At 48.3% G+C, this 25,684-nt stretch overlaps 1 long non-coding RNA gene across 1 annotated transcript; it reads right to left on the bottom strand.

Annotated features, from left to right (window-relative positions):
* Positions 1 to 1,735: 1,735 nt before the first annotated feature.
* LOC125444490 lies at positions 1,736 to 25,085 on the bottom strand. Its single transcript, XR_007246220.1, has 4 exons — positions 24,921 to 25,085; positions 23,304 to 23,308; positions 18,915 to 18,919; positions 1,736 to 1,745 (listed from the first exon to the last, which is right to left on the bottom strand). It is a non-coding gene; the product is annotated as an uncharacterized LOC125444490 (long non-coding RNA).
* Positions 25,086 to 25,684: the final 599 nt, after the last annotated feature.

Raw genomic sequence — 25,684 nt, 5'->3', positions numbered from 1 at the left:
CCGTGGCACAGCGTGGAGTGATTTTGCAGTGGGGTATATGTTTTGCCCACCTCACAGGTGGGAGGAGGGTGAGAGGCGCATTTGCATGTGTCCGGGTAGAGTTCAATTGCAGTAACATGCCCTGAAGAGCCAGTGTGATGTAGTGGTTAAGAGCAGGAGCACTCTAATCTGGAGAACCGGGTTTGATTCCCCACTCTGCCACTTGAGCTGTGGAAGCTTATCTGGTGAACCAGATTAGCTTGTGCTCTCTAACACATGCCAGCGGGGTGACCTTGGGCTAGCCACAGTTCTTCGGAGCTCTCTCAGCCCCACCCACCTCACAGGGTGTTTGTTGTGGGCGGGGGGAAGAGAAAGGGGTTTGTAAGCCCCTTTGAGTCTCCTTACAGGAGAGAAAGGGGGGGGGATATAAATCCAAACTATTCTTCTTCTTCTTCTAAAGGTGGGCAAAACGTTAAGAACAAAAATGACCAGACCACAGTCACACAACCTGGAAAACCGACAACAGCTAGTTGATTCCAGCAGTGGACGCCTTTGACAGTGGTAACACTTGGGCTGTGGAGGCTTATCTGGTGAACCAGATTAGCTTGTCCACTCCGACACATGCCAGCTGGGTGACCTTGGGCTAGTCACAGTTCTTCAGAGCTCTCTCAGCCCCACACACCTCACAGGGTGTTTGTTGTGGGGAGGGGAGAAGGGAAAGGAGATGGTAAGCCCCTTTGAGTCTCTTCACAGGAGAGAAAGGGGGGGGGATATAAATCCAAACTGTTCTTCTTCTTCTCCCCAGGGCACTTGGGGATGGAGCCTGGGGGGGGGGGGGACAGAGGCTTCAGTGGGGTACAGTCCCACAGAATCCACCCTCCAAAGCATCCACTTTATCTGGGGGGGAGGGGAATAATTTATGTAGCCTTGAAATGAGCAGTAATTTGCCATGTCAAAGTTCTGGGAGACCCCTTTGTCTCAGCTGGAGGCTAGCATCCCTATCAATTCCCCCAGATAAAACTGATGCTTCGGAGGATTGCCTCTATGGAATTGAGCCCCACTGAGATTTCTGCCCTCCCCAGCCTCCGTCCCCAAATCTCCAAGAGCTGTCCAAACTGGATCTGGCAACCCTACACTCCCCACCAGGGACGTAGGTATAGATTTCTTATGGGGAGGGTTTGGGGGGGGCCACACTCCCACCCGCCCCTAGGGCATGGCCACGCCTCCCCAAGCCCTGCCCCCAGCCTAACGCTTATAAAAGCAGCTCTACAAGGCCAGGGACGGCAGACTCCCTCGCCCTGCCCTCCCCTGCCCCCCACCAGCTGGGCTCCCAGCCAGCAGCTGGCAGTTCCTTCTGCCCTCCCCTCTGGGAAGAGGTGTAGAGGGAAAATGGAGCCCGGTGCAAAATCTGAGTCCCCTGCCCCCCGGGCAGCCGCTGTGATGCTAGAATCCACCCCCAAACAGCATCACTTTCAATGGTGTTTAAACTGGAGAGCCCAAATTCTCCTTTTAAATCCACCTTAAAGGGAGAATCTCAAGGTCCCTGGTTAAAAATAGCATTGAAAGTGATGCTGTTTGGGAGTCAATTATCCCCCAATGAAACAGCATCACTTTCAATGTAATAGTAGTGAAGTTAAGAGCAGGTGCTTTCTAATCTGGAGGAACCGGGTTTGATTCCCTGCTCTGCCACTTGAGCTGTGGAGGCTTATCTGGGGAATTCAGATTAGCCTGTACACTCCCACACACGCCAGTTGGGTGACCTTGAGCTAGTCACAGCTTTTCAGAGCTCTCTCAGCCCCACCCACCTCACAGGATGTTTGTTGTGAGGGGGAAGGGCAAGGAGATTGTAAGCTCCTTTGAGTCTCCTACAGGAGAGAAAGGGGGATATAAATCCAAACTCTTCTTCTTCTTCTTCTTCTTCTTCTTCTTCTAAACTGAGGACCTCAGATTCTCCCTTTAAATCCATGCCAAAGGGGGTGGATTTAAAAAGAAATTTGGGGGGTGCCTGCTGTCAGGGATGCAATTGTTAAGCCAGAAGCTCCAAACTTTTAGGGTATCTTTAGGAGACTCTCCTAATGATACCACCCAGTTTTGGTGAAGTTTGGTTCAGGGGGTCCAAAGTTATGGACCCTCAAAGGTATAGCCCTCATCTTCTGTTAGCTCCCATTGGAAACAATGGAGGATGGGTCACCCCCTTTGGGAGTCCATCGCTTTGGACCCCCTGGACCAAACTTCACAAAACCTAGGTGGTATCAGTAAGAGACTCTCCTGATGATACCACCCGAGTTCAGTGAAATTTAGTTCAGGGTGGCAAAAGTTATGAACCCTCAAAGGAGTAACCCCCAACTTGTATCAGCTCCCAACGGAAACAATGGAGGGATAGGGGCAACCTTTCGGGAGTCCATAACTTTGGACCCCCTGAACCAAACCTCACCAAACCTGGGGTAGTATCATCAGGAGACTCCACCAAACAATCCCGGAAAGTTTGGTGCTGCTAGCCCAAACAATGCGCCCCCTGCAGGTAAAGCAAAAAACACTGACTTTAAAAACCCACAAACTGGTGGGCGGAGCTTCGGACATGAATGGGGGGGGGGGTTTCAAACCCGAGAACCCCCCCTTACCTACGTGCTTGCTCCCCACCAGTGGGCAGGAGCTACGGTCGGCGGCCCTTCTACACCAAGCCCACATCTGTTAAAAAGGTGCATCTGTTAAATTTTTCAAAGTGAATGGGGACCCAAAGTGGTTTATGGCATCACTTTCTTCTCCTGTCATTCATCCTGACAACTCCAACAACTTTGTGAGGTCAGTTAGGCTGAAGCCCCTTCCGCACGTGCAGAATTAGTCCCAAGAGACCCAGGTTGAATCCTGACTCTGCCATAAAAGCATCAAGAGTAAACTTGGGCTATTTACTCTGTCTAAGGCCCTTCCGCACATGCAGAATAATGCATTTTCAATCCACTTTCAATGCACTTTGCAGCTGGATTCTACGATGCGGAATACCAAAATCCACTTGCAAACAATTGTGAAAGTGGATTGAAAGTGCGGGGCCTTTCCCCATTTACCTTAATCCCCCCTATGCCGCGCACTGCTCTCAGAGCGCGGCATCCCTGGCGCACTCCCGGGCGTCCCCACGACGTCATCACAAGGCGCTGTTTAAAAGAGCGCCAGGGATGCCGCACACTGAGCAGGCGCGACAGCGGCAGTGGCAGGGCAGCTGCGCTGTCGCTGCCCCTGTCGTGGGGAGTGCTGGGGGACCCCACGCTACTTTCAGAGAGTAGCGCGGGGCTTAAGGTAAGTGGGGAAAGGCCCGCACTTTCAATCCACTTTCACAATTGTTTGCAAGTGGATTTTGGTATTCCGCACGTAAAATCCAGCTGCAAAGTGCATTGAAAGTGGATTGAAAATGCATTATTCTGCATGTGCGGAAGGGGCCTTAGACAGAGTAAATGGCCCAAGTTTACTCTTGATGCTTTCATGGCAGAGTCAGGATTCAACCTGGGTCTCTTGGGACTAAGTCTGACCTGCTAGCCCCTACACCAGCGGTTCTCAACCTGTGGGTTGCCTAAGACTCTCTGCATCAGTGTTTTCCATCTGTAAAATGGATAAATGTTAGGGTTGGGGGTCACCACAACATGAGGAACTGTATTAAAGGGTCGCGGCATTGGGAAGGTTGAGAACCACTGCCCTACACCCTGCTGAATGGGATTGTCATGCAGCTATTTAAAGCACAAAAGCGTGTATGTTGGGAGGGGGGGGTTAACAACACGTCCTTAGCTCACTTCATTTTTGATCAAGAGCACTCCAAAAACACATTTCTGTTCCAAACGATCAAGCCCCCGCTTTGATCATATCTGAGAACTCTGGCTCCGGGAGCGCAAATTCCTTCCACCCCTGGCAGCCCCTCCCTGGATTTCTGTCCATTTTACACCTGGTCCCGCTAATGTTTTTCTCCTGGATGCATTCATGTCTTAGCCAAGAGACTGCCAAATCCATCTGGGGCCCAAACAAGGGAGAGAAGGATGAGCCAACGGCAGGATCCTATTGCCAGCTCTATTGTGCTTCTAATCCTGGCATTGACAGCTCAACTGCAGATGCACACCCCGGCCTTGGAAGGATGCGGATGCAGCAATGCGGCCGGTAGGGCTGAAATCTGAACAGGGCTGCTATTCCCAGTCTCTTTCAAAGGTGTTGGTTCCTTTAGAAGCTGCAAAGAAGGGAAACTTCTGCCAAGCGCTGCTTCAACTGTTATCACCTGCATTTTTTGTTGTTGTTACTGTCAAATACTATGTACTTATAATTGTATTACCATTGGTGCAATATTACAATAGAAGAAGGCAAGCAGAGAGGGTTGCCAGGTCCCCCCTGGCTAATGGTGGAGTATGGGGGGAGGGGTAAGGTTGCCAGATGCATGCTGGGAAACTCCAGGAGAGCCTGCAAAGGACGGGGACCACGGTGGAGCACAATAACACAGAGTCCACCCTCCAAAGCAGTGGTTCTCAACCTTCCTAATGCCGCGACCCTTTAACACCCTTCAATGGTGACCCCCAACCATAACATTATTTGTGTCTCGGTTCCTAAGACCATTGGAAATAGACGACCCCTGTGAAAGGGTCGTTCGACTCCCAAAAGGGTCGCGACCCACAGGTTGAGAACCACTGCTCCAAAGCATCCATTCTCTCCAGGGGAACTGAGCTCTGTAGTCTGGAGTTGAGCTGTTGTTCCAGGGCGCCCCCAGGTTCCACCTGGGGGCTGCATCCCTACAAGAAGAAAGTTACAATACACCAACCTTTATTAGGCATATTAAAATAGGCTCCAGAGCGTTACAGACATTTCTGAAGTACAAATCAAAGGTACATTCAAAACACAGACAGATAAACTGTATCTAGCATTGGACATTACTTAGAAAGTTCTGTCACTTGTAAAAGAAATTTTGCTACTTTTTCCAAGAGCACGGCCTCTGTATTATTTAACAAAAGCTCCACAACAGAGTTGTCAGAGTCTCCTTCAGGTTTGTCTAAGACCCGCCCAGGAGAGAAATTTCTAATACCCACATATCTTGGACAGTCAAGTATAATGTGAGCAAGAGTCTCCGCTTGGTTTTTACAGTGTGGACAGACCCAATCCTGGAGAGAGAGAGATAGGTAGCGACCCTTTGTAATGGCCAATGGGAAAGTATTGCACCTGGCCCTTGTAATAATCCATCTCTGTTGGGATTCAGTTAATAGTTCAAGATATTTGGATATGTGCCCCTGTTCAGGTACTATTCCGACAGAAAGGGGTGAACAGAAAGAAGAAAGTTAATCTGCAGCAGTGAAGAGCACTTTTGGAGTCTATTTTTCCAGACAAGAAACTATGGTTGCCATCCTCCAGGCAGGGCCTGGAGTCCTGGAATCTTGAAGCATCTGCTGAGATCAGTTTCCCTGGGGCAAACAGAAGCAGGCACTGTGGCATCGAACCTTTCCTTGGCTCCCTTCTCCTCAAAACCTTCACCTTCCCCACATTCTGCTCAAAATCTCTAGGAATTTCTCAACCCACAGCTGTCAATCCTACTAGGAAGTGGGCTAGATCAGGGGTAGGGAACCTGCGGCTCTCCAGATGTTCAGGAACTACAATTCCCATCAGCCTCTGTCAGCATGGCCAATTGGCCATGCTGATAGGGGCTGATGGGAATTGTAGTTCCTGAACATCCGGAGAGCCGCAGGTTCCCTACCCCTGGGCTAGATAAATCATAGAATCATGGAGCTGGGAGAGACCCCACCGGCCATCAAGTCCAACCCCCTGCCGTGCAGGAACACACAATCAAAGCACTCCTGACAGATGGCCATCCAGCCTCCCTTTAAAAACCTCCAAAGGAGGAGACTCCACCATGCTCCAAGGTCGTGCATTCCACTGTTCAACAGCCCTGCCAGTCAGGAAGTTTTTCTTGATGTTTAGGTTCTTTTCCTTCCCCTTGAACCCATGACTCCTGGTCCTGGTCTCTGGAGCAGCAGAAAACAAGCCTGCTCCCTCACCAACATGACATCCCTTCAAATATCTAAACATGGCTATTATGTCACCTCTTAACTTTCTCTTCACCAGACATCCCCAGCTCCCTAAGTCTCCCAAACCCAGCTTTTCTGCAGGTGGAAAAGAAATCCCCCTTGACCACCCAAAAAAGCTGGGGGTCAGCCTGGACAATAGCTACACACTACCATCTGAACAAAAAGAACTGGGAAAGAGTGAAGACTGCCAGATGAATGAGAAAGAAGAGTGGCATGGAGGTAGATAATATCCAGAGGTGGGATCCAGCGGGGTTCTCACAGGTTCCTGAGAGTAAGTTACTAATTATTTGTGTGTGCCGAGAGGGGGTTACTAATTGGTGATTTTTGCCTTAGTTACGCCCCTCCTCTCAGCAGTAGTGCGCAGAACTTGAAGCAGTCTAGCAGGAGGTGCACCGGTGTGCGTGGCAGCCTGCGCCTGCGTGCATTCGTTTCCCGCCCAAGGACCGGCGCAGCGGCTGCGTCCTTGCCACAGCCCCACCCAGGAATGCCCCGCCCCCGGAATGCCCGGCCACGCCCCAGAATGCCCCGTCCAGCCCCATTGGAGCTATGCCACAGTTTGAATCCCACCACCATGGGAACCTGTTACTAAAATTTTTGGATCCCACCACTGATAATATCCCCTGAAAACTGGGTTTTCTGGGTTGCCAGCCTCAACTAGGGCCCAGTGTTCAAGAATTACAAGAAGCCAAGAAGCCAGACCGAGTTCCACCAATACGGACTATGTAAGCGCCATCGCTTTTGGAGTAGCACCGTCAAATCTCCGGGATTTTCCACGCCTGAGCATTGGCAAAGCCTTGTTACGCGAGTTTGAAGTGGGGAATTCAAAAAGATGTCTCAAGGGACAGTTTAAAAGTTGGCAACCCTTAACCATTCAGGAGTGAAAAAAAAAAACCCGGATGGATCCCTCAAAATCCCCATTACCCGCCACTTTTCACAAAGAGCCTCAAAGCCGGGTGCACGGAGGAGCAACCACGTTCATGCCACGCTTGCCTTACAAACCACAAAGAACCCTTCGGAACCACAAAAGCAGCCAGCGCATCCATCATGGCTAGAGATCGGCTGTCAGAGATTGGGACTGATGAAGCATTCTCTTGCCGAACGCCTGCCAAAGTAAACTTTAATGCACTGCCAGGAGTCTTCGATGACTTCTTCTTGAACTACGTGAACTGCTTTGGCTCCTGGCATAAGTCATTCTGGGAACTCTAATGCAGAGAGGTCTTGAGGCCAAGCTTTTGAGCACGTGTCAATACTTTTGAAGTTCCCTAAGGGACCGCCTCCCCTCCCAGGTAGGGAAAACAGCATAGGATAGGCACGGGTCTTCAAACTATGGCCCTCCAGATATTCACAGACTACAATTCCCATGAGCCCTACCACTTGGACATGCTGGCAGGGGTTGATGGGAATTGTAGTCCATGAACATCTGGAGGGCCATAGTTTGAAGACCCCTGGGATAGAGGCTTCAGTCTCTTCTTCCCCTGTGCTACAGTCCCAGTCCTAATTAGGGCCTGCATGTTTGGAAATAAAGAAGAAGAAGAGTTGGATTTATATCCCCCCCTTTCTCTCCTGTGAAGAGACTCAAAGGGGCTTATAAACTCCTTTCCCTCACCCCCTCACAAAAAAACACCCTGTGAAGTAGGTGGGGCTGAGAGCTCAAAAGAACTGTGACTAGTCCAAGGTCACCAAGGTGGCGTGTGTTCTGAGGAGGAGGAGGAGGAGGAGGAGTTTGAATTTATATCCCCCCTTTCCAGTGGTGGGATTCAGCAGGTTCGCACCACTTTGGCAGAACCGGTTGTTAAAATGGTGCTTGTAAACAACCAGTTGTTAAATAATTTGAATCCCACCTCCGGAACCAGTTGTTAAATAATTTGAATCCCACCACTGCCCCCTTCTCTCCTGTAAGGAGACTCAAAGGGACTTACAATCTCCTTTCCCTCCCACCCCACCCCCCATGAGACGGATAGGGCTAAGAGAGACGAATTGTGGCTAGCTCAAGGTCACCCAACTGGCATGTGTTGGAGTGCACAAGCTAATCTGGTTCACCAGATAAACCTCCACAGCTCAAGTGGCAGAGCGCAGAATCAAACCTGATTCCCCAGATTAGAGTGCACCTGCTCTTAACCACTATGCCACTGATGCTCTTGAGTTCCCAGCTGCAGCATAACCTGTGGCAAGGGCACAGCTGGGTAAAACAGATCCCACCTTGCTGCTGCGCCCGCCCCCAAGAGCTATCTAGAGCCCATTGTATTGTTCAGTACAACGGGCTCTCCTGTTAGCATTACATAAATGATCTGACCTCTCTAACTATGCAGTCTGGTTTACAAAGAAGTTTATTTGGTCTCCTTTGTCCTCTTCTGGCCTTCTTCCATCTGTATCTCGTGAGAGCCTGCCTGAATTTTGCACATCTCACTGCGGATTGATCAACTCGCTCCGTTTTTGGGGAGGACAGAGAGCCTGAGCAGCCACCAACCAAGCCCTCTTTTTCTTCCGAGCCTCTTGCCGCCCAGCAATATGGGCTTCATTTCTCCACATCTGTTGCATCTGGTTTTTACTGGCCAGAATGCAATTTCCGCCTATTAAAAAAAAAAATCCCCTACCAGTCCCACAGCTCCTTCAAACTTTTCTAGCTGGGCAGACGATTGACACTTCCATGCCGAAAAGAGGGGCCCACGGGAGGGAACAGGACGGGGGAAGATGGAAGATCTCTGTCTGCAGCAGCAGCAGCAGGAGGAAGCCAGGCTAATGAACGAGGCTAGTCCCTGTGATGTGAACTCCTGGATGCCCCTGTGCTGCGTGCCATTCCATCATTGGCACGCCCAATATAACATCTAACCTACACTGCTACCCCCCCGCCTGGCCTTGGGTTCGGGCGCCATATTTTCATACTTTCATACTTTCATAATCTTACTGGTATATATATTGTACTGATGCTGTTTATTTTATGAATTCTGTACATTGTTTTAACTTGTTTTAATTTATTTATTCTGTGTATTGTTGTTTGGCCAATCGTATATGACATTGTGTCTGGCCTTGTGTACACCGCCCAGCAGTGGCGTATCTGCCTAGGGACAAGGGGTACCCCTTGTCCCAGAGGCACTCCCTCTTCTGTCCGCGATGGGAGAGCGCCAAAATCGACCCCGTCCGAGACGCGCCAAAATGGCGGCTCAGCGGGAACTTCCTGCTGCCTGCAAGCCCCCTCAACCCCACCCTGGACTCCTCCCTCTCTTCCTCCCCCCCGCCAGCTGGGTCGAGGGCAGTGTGGGCGGAGCCAAGGTGGGCGGGGCAGGGGCACAGCCTGGGGGCGTCCTGGAGACAATTTGTCTCCGGGCGCCATTTACCCCTAGTACGCCTCTGCTGCCCAGAGCCCTTCGGGGATGGGCGGTTTATAAATGCGATAAATAAATAAATTAAGAAATAAATAAATAAACTCCCCACTACTAGCAGCAACAAGGTGGACAGAGATGCATGGTGGCAAAGAAGTGTCAGCAACAATATTATTTATCATCTCTATCAGAGGAAGAATCTGGGGTGTGGCTCAGTGACAAAGCAGCTGGCTTATGTGCGGAAGAGTTTGGATTTATACTCCACTTTGCTCACCCATGAGGAGTCTCCATGCAGTTTTCAATTGCCTCCCTTCCCCTCCCCGCAACAGATACTTCGATAACGCTCAGAGAGAACTGTGATTGGCCCACGGGCACCCAGCAGGCTCCCAGGAGGAGGAGTTGGGAATCAAACTGAGTTCTCCAAATTAGAGTCTGATGCTCTTTTTCCTGACGTTTCGCCCATATCTGTGACTAACACCTTCAGAGGCCAGCCACAGATGCGGGCGAAACGTCAGGAGAAAATGCTACTAAAACACGGCCATACAGCCAAGAAACCACACAACACCCCAGTGATTCTGGCTGTGAAAGCCTTTGACAATACACTTTACAAGCCCTCTTCTAATTTGCAAAAGATCAGACATGTCCATGCCAGTGGTGGGATCCAAAAATTTTAGTAACAGGTTCCCATGGTGGTGGGATTCAAACTGTGGCGTAGTGCCAATGGGGCTGGGCGGGGCATGACGGGGGCGTGACCGGGCATTCCGGGGGCGGGGCATTCCTGGGCGGGGCTGTGGCAAGGACGCAGCCACTGCACCGGTCCTTGGATGGGAAACGAATGCACGCAGGCGCAGGCTGCCACGCACGCCGGTGCACCTCCTGCTAGACTGCTTCAAGTTCTGCATGCTAGTGCTGAGAAGAGGGGCATAACTAAGGCAAAAATCATGTGGCAAAATCACCAATTAGTAACCCCCTCTCAGCACACACAAATAATTAGTAACCTACTCTAGGGAACCTGTGAGAACCTGCTGGATCCCACCTCTGGTCCATGCTCCACCTTTCCCCCCCATTCTAACCCTCACATAGAGAAAGATAAAGCAATTATCTTCCCACCTGGACGATCTGACCTCTTCGTCAATAAAATAGTATGTTGCGATGTCATAGAGCAAGAAGTCAGATACTATGGTGGATGACGTATCAGACTCGGGACGTCTTAACTGAAATCCCCAGGCAGCTCATGGAACGATCTTGGACCAATTGCAAGCAGACTAGCCGAGCTAAGAAACTAAAGATTTCTCCATATAACTCTCTGATCTATTTTTGGTCCCATTACTTGGGATGTAGGTGCCAATCTGGGAATCTAAGGGAGATCCCGCCCCCAGCACCTGCCTAACATCTGGGTAAAGCTAGACAGGAGGACAGATGTGCATGGGCTGCATCTGGCTTGAGATGGGGGCAGGCAGGAGAGATTCCCTCCCCTGAGGAGCAAAACAATTGTTCACTCCTTGTACCAGTTCAGAGAGAAACAGGGTAAGTGGGTGGTTTCTCTGCAGAGAGCTGGGGAGAACTGGCTCTGAGATTAAATATATCTGCACCGAAATCATGGGCAGTCAGCCCTCTTGTACTCTCTCTCTTTCTTAAAGGAGCAGCAGTGGCGTAGTGGTTAAGAGCAGGTTCCAATCTGGAGAACCGGGTTTGATTCCCCCCCTCTGCCACTTGAGCTGTGGAGGCTTATAAGGAGACCTAGATTAGCCTGTCCACTCCAACACACACCAGCTGGGTGACCTTGGGTTAGTCACAGTTCTTCTGAGCTCTCTCAGCTCCACCCATCTCACATTTGGGGGGGGGGGAAGGGAAAGGAGATGGGGGGGAAAGGAGATTGTAAGACTCTTTGAGTCTCCTTACAGGAGAGAAAGGGGGGATATAAATCCAAACTACTCCTCCTCCTCCTCCTTCTGCCCCTCCTGGGAAAATTAATCCTCTCCCTGTGTTCTTAGGTGGAAGAGGAGGCATCCACACCTACACACTTGGCTACCAGGAGCAGTAGGCGTAGTGGTTAAGAGCAGGTGCATTCTAATCTGGAGGAACCGGGTTTGATTCCCTGCTCTGCCGCTTGAGCTGTGGAGGCTTATCTGGGGAATTCAGATTGGCCTGTGCACTCCCACACGCCAGCTGGGTGACCTTGGGCAAGTCACAGTTCTTCTGAGCTCCCTCAGCCCCATCTACCTCACAGGGTGTTTGTTGTGAGGGGGGAAAGGCAAGGAGATTGTAAGCCCTTTTGAGTCTCCTACAGGAGAAAAAGGGGGGATATAAATCCAAACTTTTCCTCTTCTTCTTCTACCACCAATGAGAAACAGCATTGAACCTTAGGATAGGACAGGGGTCCCCAAACTTTTTAAACAGGGGGCCAGTTCACTGTCCCTCAGACTGTTGGAGGGCCGGACTAAAAAAAACTATGAACAAATTCCTATGCACAAATGATTGTAAAATGTTTGATTTCACCTTTCAGCCTTTCTGTCATGATCTATTTTTAGAACAGTGACCAAAGTATGTCAAGTACAGGGTGGGCTCCAAATATTGTTGGGGAGACTGTGGAATACCTTCCCCTGTAAAAAAAAAAAAAAAGCAGCAGAACTTTCCCAATGAAGCATTCCATCTAACCCAGGATCAGGTATCTTCCTGGGTTCTTTCCTCCCTAGCAGCCAGCGAGCGATTCACCAGCCTGGCTGATGCCAATGGGAGTGAGGCGGAACAGAAAGCCTGAGAGCAACACATGGAGTAGCCGAGAGGGAAGGGCGGAGCAGGCATTGCCACATGTAAGATTTCCAACTCTGGGTCAGAAAATTCATGGAGATTTGGGGGTGCCATCATGTAACTGCAATCAACAGCCGTTGGGGCCAGTTCCTCCTCTCCCTCGAGCCCCCACTGCACAAGAATGGAGCCATCGCTGCCATGCCTGGCGGGCCGGATAAATGCCTTCAGGGGGCCACATCTGGCCCCCGGGCCATAGTTTGGGGACCCCTGGGATAGGACCTTGATGAAGAGCAGAAGAATGAGCACAGAGAAAAAAGTGCCATAGCAATACCCACCTTTTGGTTTCCATTTTGATTTGGGGAGCCCATTCATCTCTGTCTGATTTGGAAAGCCAGCTTTGTGTAGTGGTTAAAGCACCTGACTAGCACATGGGAAACACAACTTCAAATCCTTACTCTGCAATGGAAGCTCACTGGTTGCCCTGGGGTGACTCAGTCTCTCTCACCCTGAGCATAAAATGAAAGAGCGGAGCTACCTATGGCCATTTATGCACTTGTGGTCTGCTTCGCATTGAGTGCTCAGTCCCTTCAGTTTGGATTCTCTGTAATGCATGTGTTTCCCCTCTCCCAAAATCACCATGCTTCAGATCAGAAAACCTCTGTGGTTTCCTCTCGCTTCGCAGGGGAAGCGAAGAGAGGCGCAGCATGTGCTTGGCTTGCATTGGGTTTTCTCACCCCTCCTCCTGCCCTCCCAAAAGTAGTCCCTCCCACTCTGCCAGGCAGCAATCCAGAGCAATAAGAACGGCTTTCTTTTTTAAAAAAAAAATACTGCCTGTCTATCATGAGAGCAATAGACTGGTGAAATCTACATGAAATGTACATGGTCTAACACAGTGGTTCTCAACCTGTCGGTCGGGACCCCTTTGGGGGTCGGACGACCCTTTCACAGGGGTCACCTAAGACTCTCTGCATCAGTGTTCTCTATCTGTAAAATTGATAAATGTTAGGGTTGGGGGGTCACCACAACATGAGGAACTGTATTAAAGGGTCGCGCCATTAGGAAGGTTGAGAACCACTAGACCCAACATAGCACACACAGCCCACAAAGCAACAGAAAGCAATCTCCCCGTCTGAGGATGCACAGAGAGAACGGGTGAGTGAAATGGTGGTTGGGATCATCTGGGCACAATTCACCACAGGAGAATCCTGCTTAACAAAACAGATGGGGAAAACCCACTGGGAAGCTGACAGCCGCGGGTGAGCACTGCATGCATAAAGGGTCAGACCCTTGGAGAAAGAAAGGGATAAAAACATACTAAATATCAGTGGTGGGATCCAAAAAATGTAGTAACAGGTTCCCATGGTGGTGGGATTCAAACTGTGGCGTAGCGCCAATGGGGCTGGGCGGGGCACAACGGGAGCGGGGCAGGGCATTCCTGGGCGGGGCTGTGGCAAGGACGCAGCTGCTGCGCCGGTCCTTGGGCGGGAAACGAATGCCCGCAGGCGTAGGCTGCCACGCACGCCGGTGCACCTCCTGCTAGACTGCTTCAAGTTCTGCACGCTACTGCTGAGAGGAGGGGCGTAACTAAGGCAAAAATCACATGGCAAAACCACCAATTAGTAACCCCCTTTCGGCACACACAAATAATTAGTAACCTACTCTCGGGAACCTGTGAGAACCTGCTGGATCCCACCTCTGCTAAATATGCGATAATACATTTGTCCACTCCCCAAAGCGGCACAGAGTGGTGACTGGTGGTACATATTGTAAACTCACGACCCCATCCAAAAGGGTGTGTGTGTGAATCCAGCTTTGGAGGCAGCACAGGCTTATGCCAGCAGATTTGACCTCCCTGTGACACTAGCCCCAGAGAGAGGGGTGGATCTGACAACAGATGGCCACTGTGGCCCACTGAAATGTCTGAGTGTAGCAGCATGCGCCATGGCAGTGCTCCTGTACTCCCACTGCCTGCTCCGGAGGGTGGAGTCGGCTTCCATCCCAGCTTCGTCACCAGAAAAGCCTGCGCCCAGCTCTTGGACTGACGCCACCTTTTCGGAGGGCTTTCCGACAGCGGGCGATTTCTCCATAGGGAAACTGTGGGGTTATTTAACTTAATGTTTCGCAGAGCAGCGGGATAAGAGACCATGAGACAGTTGCTGGTTTCATATAAATGAGTTGACTGACTAATAGGAAGGGTTTACATGGAAGAAAATAAAGAACAGCTTTCTATCCCATCACTAACTTGGTTACATTGCTTAGCACCACATGGTGCCTACCCAGCAAGACGAAGATTAACCTCTTGTGATCTCAACAATGTGTGCCTCGTGCTAGTCGATCTGCGTGTGTGAGCGAGACAAAGAAACATACATTAGTTTATAACTTCTGTCTATGTGACTTGTCTCGCAGAGTCAGTGCGGAAGGGGGGGTTGGCTGACCAATAGCTTAATCAATGGCCATAAAACTCTGACCTCAGTATCTAATTAGCATGCCCATAGTTAACCCCTTCATGTCTGAATTGTGACAGACACTTGCAAATCCCAGCAGAAACCCTATGGAGAGCTTTCCAATGGCGGGCAGTTTCTTTTGCCCTTTTGGCTCCTCCCACTGTTGGAAAGCCATCCTGGGAATGACAGGGCAGGGCGGCTACTGAACTGCATCTGGGCCCTCAGCCGTATGTATTGCTATGTGTTCAGGTTATGGCCAAGCACAAGTAGCTCTCCAGACAGGTGGCTCTCTGCGTACAATACCCGTGCACTTGCCACATATTTGTTTCGGAGGATTTAGCTTTCTTTCTTCAGAGGAACTATTCTTGTTTAGGGCAACTGCATTTTCCCTGCATTCAAACCAGAAACTGTTTGACTTTGGCATGATGAGATTCTTACAGTGCGTATTCATTGCTGAGAAATATGTAACGTTTGAGGCAGTAGTTTGGGCTGCCGTTGGAGGACAGGAATCAACAAAAACCGCCTCCTCTTGTGCCCGTGGGATCTAACTCATGGCCTGGTAAATAACACCTCATTAACCTTCCATTAAAGGGATGGGAGGTTGTTGTTGTTTTTTCACCAGGCAATCTTATACTCTTTGCCTATTCAACAACCACGCAGTTTTCTGCCGTCTTTCTTCCCGGCTACCGTTTCCCTGGTGCACTGCTGCAACATGCTGACACTAGCTCACTTTCTAAGTGTGAAAATCAGCAAGACTCTCTCTCGTTTCCACACCCATCATTGTCCTGCCATTCCACGAACCTTTACGGATTTTTTAACAAATGAATCCCTTTCAGCTACGCACTCCTCCCCCGGGCTTCAAGCTAGTCCTGGAGTTCTCAATATGCTCCCTTTACGAAAAAGCATTTTTTTAAAAAAGTAGAGAACAGCAGAGTAATGTCTCTCTATAGCAATGCTACAACTGGTTGTGGTGGGTTTTCCGGGCTGTGTGGCCATGGTCTGGTGGATCTTGTTCCTAACATTTCGCCTGCATCTGTGGCTGGCATCTTCAGAGGTGTATCACAGAGGGAAGACTGTTACACACTGGGGATTTCCCCACTGACAGAGGTGAACTGGTTTCTACCTAGGTTCGCCTCAGTGAATCCCCACTGCCACCGAGCTCAACATTGTTTTGTCTCAGTTCCCCTCCCCCCCCCCCAGAACTGCAACATCCTTGTCGCAGTTATGAACTACACTTTTCTGCCGGAACAAGGTCGATACCGCTTTGAAGCATTGAAGTGGGGAAGCATCGAAACGACACCTCATCCGTTCAACCAATCACGAGCCGCTTTTGTGGCATGCACAGAACGCGAGAGTCGTGGCGGGCAGAAAGCGCATGTAACTGTAAACTGTAAAAACTGTAAAACAAAAAGAACGCTCCCATTTCCCGCCATAGCACAAGCTCCAATCACGATGGAGGAGCGAAACAGGCACCAAGACGATCCCGCCCACTTAGCTCAGTTCCAGGGGGCCAACTCAGTTGCTGTGGGGACAGCCTGGAATCGCCCTCCACTGAAGGGAACCGAGTCGACCTTAGCTCCCTTCTGTAGTGGGGAAAGCCCCACTGTGTCCAGTGAGAAGGGAATGTTTAGTGCAGTGGTTCTCAACCTGGGGGTCGGGACCTCTTTGGGGGTCGAACGACCCTTTCACAGGGGTCACCTAAGACTCTGCATCAGTGGTCTCCATCTGTAAAATGGATAAATGTTAGGGTTGGGGATCACCACATGAGGAACTGTATTAAAGGGTCGCGGTATTAGGAAGGTTGAGAACCACTGGTTTAGTGGAAGGTCTGTGTCCAGTGAGAAGGGAATGTTTAGTGGGGTATATATTGTCCATGTCCCAGGGTGGGGAACCAATAAGCAAGTTCCCCACCTTGGGACATGGACAATATATACCCCACTAAACATTCCCTTCTCACTGGACACACTGTGTAGCAGACTTCCCTCCGTGATACACCTCTGAAGATGCCAGCCACAAATGCAGGTGAAACATTAGGAACAAGATCCACCAGACCACGGCCACAGAGCCTGGAAAACCCACCATAACCAGTTGAATCTGGCCGTGAAAGCCTTCGACGCTTCAACTGGGGTTATCAGATGGGCCTTGTAGCACAGAACTTAGAATGATCTTATGATCTTAGCATCGGATCATATGAATGTTGTTATGTTGTGTTATTATGAAACGATGTCTGAACTTATTGTTATTATGTAATGATGGTTGTTGAATTGATGTGTAATTGATAACCTGATATTGAATACTGTGAAGATTGTTTACCATTCTTGTTGCTACGACCAGTTTATTGCTGTGTTTACTGTTTTGGTGCATTGTAATTGCTATCTATTATTGTTATGTATTATTGTTTGATGTTGTTCACCACCCTGAGCCCTTCGGGGGAGGGCGGTATACAAATTAAAAATCCAAATGATCACAAAATGGCAGCCGGAAAACGTTTTCAAGGGGGCGAGTGGGGACAAACGGCGTCTTTGAAAACGTTTGCAAAATGTTTGCAAAACGTTTTCAGGGGCTTGTGTGGAAGGAACCTTAGATTGGAGGAAGGCGTCAAACTTGAGACAAAAGGAAAGATGGGGTATAAATCTTTTGGTAGATAAATACATGGATACGTAAACTTCACTCCTGGTGGGGGGTAGGAGAGAGGGGGATTCCCCCCCAGTATCAACTGAATAACACTGCATAGCAGGCGTGGCATAGACTAACATATCCTAGCTGAACTTCATGAAGACAGACTAGTTGATGGCCTGTCACAATGAGCTCACTCAGGGTGCTTCCGCATTGTCGTGCTCGACCTGAGATCGACTAGAGTCCGACCCGAGTCCTCCGCACAGACGTAGCGTCGGACTCGTGTCTGACTCAACTCACCTCCCTCTCGCCATTGAATTTCTCGACTCTACTGGGGAGTTGAGTCGACTGGCGGACTCGGGTTGCACTCGAGCCGAAGCCGACGGAGTGCGGAATCTCCGTCACTCGACTCTGCCATGTAGCCAATCACAACTAAGTATTTCGCCCATGCGCAGAAGGGGAGACTCGTGGCGGCGCGAAAAGCTTTGGGCATGCGCAGAACGGGGGACACAGCAACCAATCGGAACGCAGCACAGGGAGGTGGTCCCGCCCTCTGAGCTCGGCTCCGGAGACACGAGTCGGCTGCTGTGCGGAGGAATGGGAGGACTCGAGTCAAGGTAAGACTCCGCCGACACGAGTCAAACCTGAGTCGACTCGTGTGTCCGGAAGGGCTCTCAGCAAAGCACAAAAGCAGAAGGTAAACATCAAGGCGATCTAAAAAAAAAAAGAAGTTCTTGAAACCTTTAAATGTGCAATGTGTTTTGAGGTATCCAGTGATTCCTCCGCAAGGCTGCCTATAAAATGTCAGCATCTGCCCAGCCTACATTAAAAACAGAATTCTGCCAGCAATCAGAATTATTTCATATCTATTACTTACTGTTGTTTGCTGAGAATAACCTATCATTGGCTGGATGCATTATACAGTGGAACCTCAGTTTTCATTGGCAATCCGTCCGAAAAGAATCGATGAAAACCGAAACCGATGAAAACCGAGGCAAACTTTTCCATAGGAATCAATGTAAATCCAATTAATCCGTTTGAGGCACTCCAAAAAACATACCCAAAACACATTTTTTTGGTGAATAAACATAGTGTTTAATGCTGAAAACAGTCACAAACAATAACACGAGGACCAGCTTCAGAGCCAGTGGACCAATGTCGCACCAGAAAGCTGTCCAAAGAGGTCTGTTTCTGATGCCTCTTTAAGATTTGTCTGAAATGGGGCAAGACATTGTCATTAAACAAGTTGAAGACACGGCCTGCAACAGCTTTGTCTGGGTGATTTTTCTCCGCAGACCCCTGTACCTTACTGCAAATCAATGAAAACCGAGGCAAATCAATGAAAACCGAGACAACTTTTTCACTGAAAAAATCGATGAAAACCGAAATCGATGAAAACCGAAGGCAATGAAAACCGAGGTTCCACTGTATATACCTCAATATCAGTTTATATATATATATTAAAAAGACAGGGCAAATAACATCTCTGGTCTGTTTGATCAGTAGGTCCAACTTCTCTGCAAGACTTGCAAAGACTCTCATGACATCTTGAAAGCAAAGTACAGTACAAGCTTCAATAGAATGGTACCTTTCCAAGTTCGTTGAAGTTATTGGGCTTAGACATGTACTGTAAATGTATTATGGAATGTCCTTAAATGAACCTGTGCCCACTTGGTCAGACCCACAGAAGGTGATGCCAAAATTGGATTATCCTTCTTGGATTCCACAAGATGGGTTGTTGTTGTTTTCCTTCTACAAAGGACATGGACTGCCCCTTTGAAAAGAACTGTTTCTCAGACCAAGGTTTTGCCTATTATTATTATTATTATTATTATTATTATTATTATTATTATTATTATTATTATTATTATTATTATTATTATTATTATTATTATTATTATAATATACATAACAACACAGCACAAGTGTCTGGAATTCATCTCTGAATATTGAGTCCTTCCCAAGGACCTAGGATATTAGAGGTATTTGCGTAGAATATGTGCAGTTCCTAGAAGTTCTGCTTTCTGCAGCATGTGGACTGATGTTCTGTCCAAGTTTAGGCTTTCCAGATGTTTTTCAAGATTTCTTGGGATTCCTCCTAGAGCACCGACTACTAGTGGGATTACTGTTGTTCTTTTTTGCCATCATCATCATCATCATCATCATCATCATCATCATCATCATCATCATCATCATCATCATCATCATCATCATCATCATCATCATCATCATCATCATCATCAAATTAATATACCGCCCCATCCCCAAAGGGCTCTGGGCGGTGTATAGCATAAAATCACATATTATTGTTACATTACATTTATACCCAACTTTTTCCGGAAGACTCAAGGTGGCTACAGGCAGATTTACAAGCAGATCTCCAGAAAGCTCTCTTTGCACAGGTCATTAGAGGAGGAGGAATAGGAGGAGGAGGAGGAGGAGGAGGAGGAGGAGGAGGAGGAGAGTTGGATTTATATCCCTCCCCTTTCTCTCCTGTAGGAGACTCAAAGGGGGTTACTAACACCATTCCCTTCCCCCTTCACAATAAACATCTTGTGAGGTAGATGGGGCTGAGAGAGCTCTGTAGAGCTATGACCAGCCCAAGGTCACCCAGCTGGCGTGTGTCGGAGTGTACAGACTGATCTGAATTCCCCAGATAAGCCTCCACAGCTCAGGTGGCAGAGCTGGGAATCAAACCCGGTTCCTCCAGATTAGAGTACACCTGCTCTTAACCACTACGCCACTGCTGGTGGCAGCTGCTGACAAAGAGAAAAGGAAACCCTGAAGACATTGCATCACACATGACAACCCTAGTGTGTTTTATGCCATTTCCTCCGCTCGTGATGAATTGTGCGTGGAAAAGTTTAGAAGTAGATTAAGACAATAGCACACCTCAAGCCACGAAAGGATGTTGTGTACATCGTGTTCATTTCATAGGGTAACTTCCCAATACATGGAACCCTCTTTTTAATCAGGCCAGATGTTACAAAATAAAAAAGGGAATGAGCAGATTTTAAGCAGCATGTTCAGGTCTTGTTGTTTAAGAATCATACGGCTTTTCTGACAGGCAAAGTAGATTCAGGCTTCAGAACTGCTGAAGAGTTCAGGGGAACTTGAAAACTTGCACGTTATTATTTGTCACGGGGCTGGTTCTAATAAAGAAATTACATGGATTGGATTTTTGGCTTTGGGGATCTGTCTCTGAAATGCCAGCCAAGGAAAGCTAGCCTCTCTTGCATACCACACTTCTTGCTTTTAGGAACAGTTTAGTACTGGAGGATCTTTCTTGTGTGTTTGGCCTTGAAGGAAGGTGCCAGAAATCTCTTTACCTTCTCCTTCTTTGCACGTTAAAACAGCAACAGGAAATTCAAGGTGCTCTTTTGACATTTTGGTCCATTTCAAGGCAACCTCACAGAGCCCTTTAAAAAGACAGTCACCCTAGTGCACAGTTATGCTCCAATGGAACTAAAGCATGCTTTAAAACCATATTTAAAACCATAATCACCAACCACAAATGGAGAGTTCACACCCTCCACACCACCTGTAAGAATAAGGTAGCTTTATAGTTGCTCCTTTCCTAATTTTGTTTCCTTATTGCTATCTCACCTTTTGCTTTTTTAAAAAAAAGTCTGTCAGTCACAATTTTTTTCCATTACGCAGCGATGGAACAGGAAATATTAAAAACAAAACACAGTTTTCGTGCCCAGCCCCAAACCACGAGGCTCTGCCTTCTCTCCACCAGGTACTGTAAGTGTAATAAGCCTTTTAATTAAACATTTCCTAATCTGGTTTCCTCTTTTGACTCTCAAGCCATTTATTTATTTATTTATTTATTTATTTTTATTTTCTTAGACTTTTATGCCGCCCCATCCCCAAAGGGCTTTAAACAGATGTGAGGGAGAAACTACATTGCAAGACCTTTTTTTAAAAAAATAACAGGGGAGCTGTTAGTCACACCAGCATTCCCATTGCTCCAGTGTTGTGTAGTGGTTAAGAGCAGGTGGATTCTAATCTGGAGAGCCAAGTTTGATAACCCATCCCTCCACCGGAGTGGCAGAGGCTTATCTGGTGAACCGGATTTGTTTCTGCAGTCCTACATTCCTGGTGGGTGACCTTGGGCTAGTCGCAGTTCTTTGGAACTCTCTCAGCCCCACCAGCCTCACCAGGTGTCTGTTGTAGGGAGAGGAAGGGAAAGGAGCTTGTAAGTCACCTTGAGTCTCCTTACAGGAAAGAAAGGTGGGGTATAAATCCAAAACTCTTCTTCTTCTGCCAGGCACATCACACTGTCCTCATGGAACACACTAACGCTACAATTCTGCTCAAAGTCAAATATATCACCATAAACCACAGTTTTAAAAAGTGAGGGGGAGCATGGAAAACTCTGGAGTACATCATTCAGGTTATGTGTTATAATCACCTAGAAACCGCCCAGTGCTTATTTTGGTTGCTCTTTCCTGTATGTTTTGCAAAGATGGGGTGGGAGTTAGAAACAGCGTCTATTGGAATCTGTCAGCTCAAACATCTTCTTTGCATAGTTCAGACCAGGGGTAGGGAACCTTTAGCACTCAAAGAGCCATTTGGACCCGTTTTCCATGGGAAAAGAAAACACTTGGAGCCGCAAATAATTTTTGACATTTAAAATAAAGATAACACTGTATATGTTGGGGTTTTTTTTACCTTTTACTCCGCTCATTCTGAGAAGCGCATGGATGCGTCTGTCCTGCTGCCTGCAGGGCGGGCAAGAATGGGGCCAGCGGCTCGGCCTCTCCGGCCGCCGGGAAAGCACCCGCCCCGCTCCAATGGGGCAGGCGAGAGGGGAAGCCCGTGGTGCGACCCAGCCGGCCGCGGGCAGTTGGTGTGCCCGCCTTGCTGCCTGTAGGGCGGGCAAGGATGGGGCCAGCGGCTTGGCTCGTGGAGCCGCAGTGCAAGGGCAGAAGAGCCGCATGCGGCTCTTGAGCCGCAGGTTCCCTACCCCTGGTTCAGACCAACCCCCAGCATACAGGATTTTAAACTGGACAGCACAGATAGAACAGTGCTTATTACAGCATCTGTCTCTCTTTTTTAAAAAAATGGTACACTGTTTCCCAACAAGATTCCAATCGGAGCTGCTACATCTTCGGGCATTCGCCTCCTTTTCTCTCAAAGCATCTCTTCCCTGAATCAGAGGGCTCGTCCTGACTTTCTTTAGCTTCATTAGTGCAGGAGATACTCCAGAAAAGACTAGGAGGCATCCCCTTTATATCTGCAGGAAAAACTCATTTGGAAACAGCTGACTCCATTATTTTTGAGTTGGAACCTCCCACCGTCTTGCGATTGGCCCCAGGCCCCCATGGCGGCCCAGAACCAGTTTACAACAATCAAAGAAGTGCTCACTGGCTCAACAAAGCTGGAGATCTTTGGCCATTTATCTGCTGCATTTCAAGGATTCAAAGTTGAAGTGTACTCAATTAAAAGAGATACTTATTAGCAGAGATGCAGAAGCAGCATCCAGTGGGAAAGAAAAGAGCCAGAGATACCTGGACTTGCTTTATATAAAAGTTGACTAATTTAAAAGGGGTAGGGTTACATGGAATAAAACAAATAAATGCTGTACTGTTGTGTTACAAATTTACAGTACTAACTATACACTTAAGACTACATCTTGATCTTGCTTCCTACTTCTCTCTGTCATCCCTGAATTCTTCTCAGAGGACGGATAAGCGGGGTTATCACAGGTTTGAGAGTAGGTTACTAATTAAGCTGTATTATTGCCGAAAGGGGGTTACTAATTGGTGATTTTGCCACGTGATTTTTGCCTTAGTTATGCCCCTCCTCTCAGCAGTAGCGCACAGAACTTGAAGCAGTCTAGCAGGAGGTGCACCGGTGTGCGTGGCAACCTGCACCTGCGTGCATTCATTTCCCGGCCAAGGACCGGCACAGCGGCTGTGTCCTTGCCACAGCCCCACCCAGGAATGCCCCGCCCCTGGAATGCCCGGCCACGCCACCGTCATGCCCCGCCCAGCCCCATTGGCGCTACGCCACAGTTTGAATCCCACCACCATGGGAACCTGTTACTAAAATTTTTGGATCCCACCACTGGGTCTTCTCCCTTGAAACAAAGAATGCTAGTTAACTTTATACCTTCTGATGTACGGGCTCACTGATATGTAAACAATGGCTATCTGACTGAGCAATAGCTAATCAATAGGTCAGGTCACAAGCAGTGACTTCAGCAACTTGTTTACATACAAACAGCCAACCCTTTTATAACTGAGTTGTGACAGACACTTGCAAATACCGACAAAAGTGCATCATTTAATTGTCACAACTCTGCTATCAGATGAGTTGTTCCTAAAATTGAGCTGGCCTTTTTCACCATTGCAGCCCACTGAGTGGGCTTAAAAATATATCTGTCAGCTTTCAACCATTTCTTAGAACCTGGTACTGTGCGAAGGCATCTGGACCTGTTTGGCCTAAACCCACGTGGTCCATCTCCCCCTCCTGCCTCCTCCCCTCATCCTGCCCCAACACTCACTCTAATACCATCTGGATCCTGCGCCTCTTCCTTCTCCCGCTCTCCCTTTTGATCCTATCAGATGTCAGGTATTAAATAATTTGGCAGTGGCAGGTAAAGCAAGCCAGGTCAATCCGAAATCCACACCTGTTTCAAGGCAGACAAGCTTGAAATGGGAGCAGGCTTCTCCACCCCCACCCAACCTCCGAGATGACAAGCTGAGAAACATCAACCGGTAATAGCTGGCAAAGTCCAGGTGGCAACAGGGATTGAGGCTCTGGCCCGAGGCAATCAGATAGATCTTTCCTATCTTTCACTTTTCAAAGCAAAACCACCCCCCACAAAACTCCCTGTCTTGGTTACAGGTAAACGTGTTCTGCCATTTCACAGAGTCCACCTAGTCATTAAAATTTTCCACTTGTGTTTCTATCCCTCTGGTGGAGCCTGGAATCTGGAGATTTCGGGTGGATAGGGACCACAATGGAGTAGACTGCCACAAAGCCCAGCCTCGAGGCAAAGGCACACACCTTGAACTCTGGGAGGAAGCAGAAAAGGAGCAGGCAGAAAGCAAAAGGTAAGCGATGCTTTCGGGGGGTTAAAATTCCTTACTGTGTGCATTTTTGGAGGGCTTGTGTGTTTGCTTTTTGAGGGCTTGGGAAGGCTTTTGTGCATGTGAGGGTTTTCTTTGTCCTGGCTGTGCGCTTGCATGAGGCTTCTCAGAGGTGGGGCTTCTGGTGAGTCACCACCACTATTTAACTGCCATTCAGTTGTCTTCAGCACTCTCATTGAAGTAGCGGCATGTGCCAAATGGTGTATACAGTTTTTTTGTTGGTAAACATCAATCTTGGGGGAGACAATAGAAGGTGAGTTAGTCTGGACTCGGGTAGAGGCTCCAGACAGTAAGTGTCATTCCCTGGAGCTCAGTGAATTAGTCCTTGGTTAAAAAGACAAGACTTTTTGAAGTAAACACTATTGAGGACTACTAAATATGGATAGTCAGTGAGTTGCTGCAATCACCTGAAATAGCTGTGGAATTTTTTGTTGTGGTGGTGGTTTTTTGCTATGTGATGTGGTTATTTACACCTGCAGTAAGTGTAAGCTGGTTGCTCTTTTGGAAGAGAAGGTCCAGCAGCTAGAGATGCAAGTAACTACAGAACATTAAGAAAAATAAAGATTTCCTGGACAAAAAGGAGCAGTCAATAATCAGTGTGGAACTCACAGGAGATCTCTCTGAGGAGGATAGAAGCTCTCAAAGCTTTTCCCAAAAAGGAAACACTGCTCATTCAGGAGAAAATGAAACAGAAGATACAGTAGGAGAAATTCATCACAAAATAAAGAGGTAGCGCAGGAATAACTGGTTACTTTAAACAAATTCAAATATCCAGGGCCTGATGAACTGCATCCCAGGATATTAAAAGAACTCGCAGAAGTAAACTGAGAACCACTTGCTATAATCTTTGAGAACTCCTGAAGAACAGGAGATGTCCCAGTGGACTGGAGGAGGGCTAATGTTATTCTCCTCTTCAAAAAAGAGGACCCTAATAATTACCGTCCAGTCAGCCTGACGTCAATGCCAGGAAAGATTCTGGAGCAGATCATTAGACAGTCAGTGAGTAAGCACTTAGAAGGGAACAGTGTGATCACTAAAAGTCAACATGGGTTTCTCAAAACCAAATCATGCCAGACTAATATCATCTCTTTTTTTGATAATGACACGCTTGGTAGACAAAAGGAATGCTGTTGATGTAGCATACTTAGATTTTAGTAAAGCCTTTGATAAGGTGCCCCATGGAGAATGCAGAGGCATTTATATTTTAGCTTTAAAAGGGGCTTGGACAGATTTATGGAGGAGAAGTCAATCTATGGCTACCAATCTTGATCCTCCTTGATCTGAGATTGCAAATGCCTTAACAGACCAGGTGCTTGGGAGCAGCAGCAGCAGCAGCAGGCCATTGCTTTCACACCCTTCATGTGAGCTCCCAAAGGCACCTGGTGGGCCACTGCTAGTAGCAGAGTGCTGGACTAGATGGACTCTGGTCT

This window comes from Sphaerodactylus townsendi, linkage group LG15 (genome assembly GCF_021028975.2).
Source record: "Sphaerodactylus townsendi isolate TG3544 linkage group LG15, MPM_Stown_v2.3, whole genome shotgun sequence".
NCBI lineage: Eukaryota > Metazoa > Chordata > Lepidosauria > Squamata > Sphaerodactylidae > Sphaerodactylus > Sphaerodactylus townsendi.
This window is presented reverse-complemented; position numbering and strand designations above follow the sequence as displayed.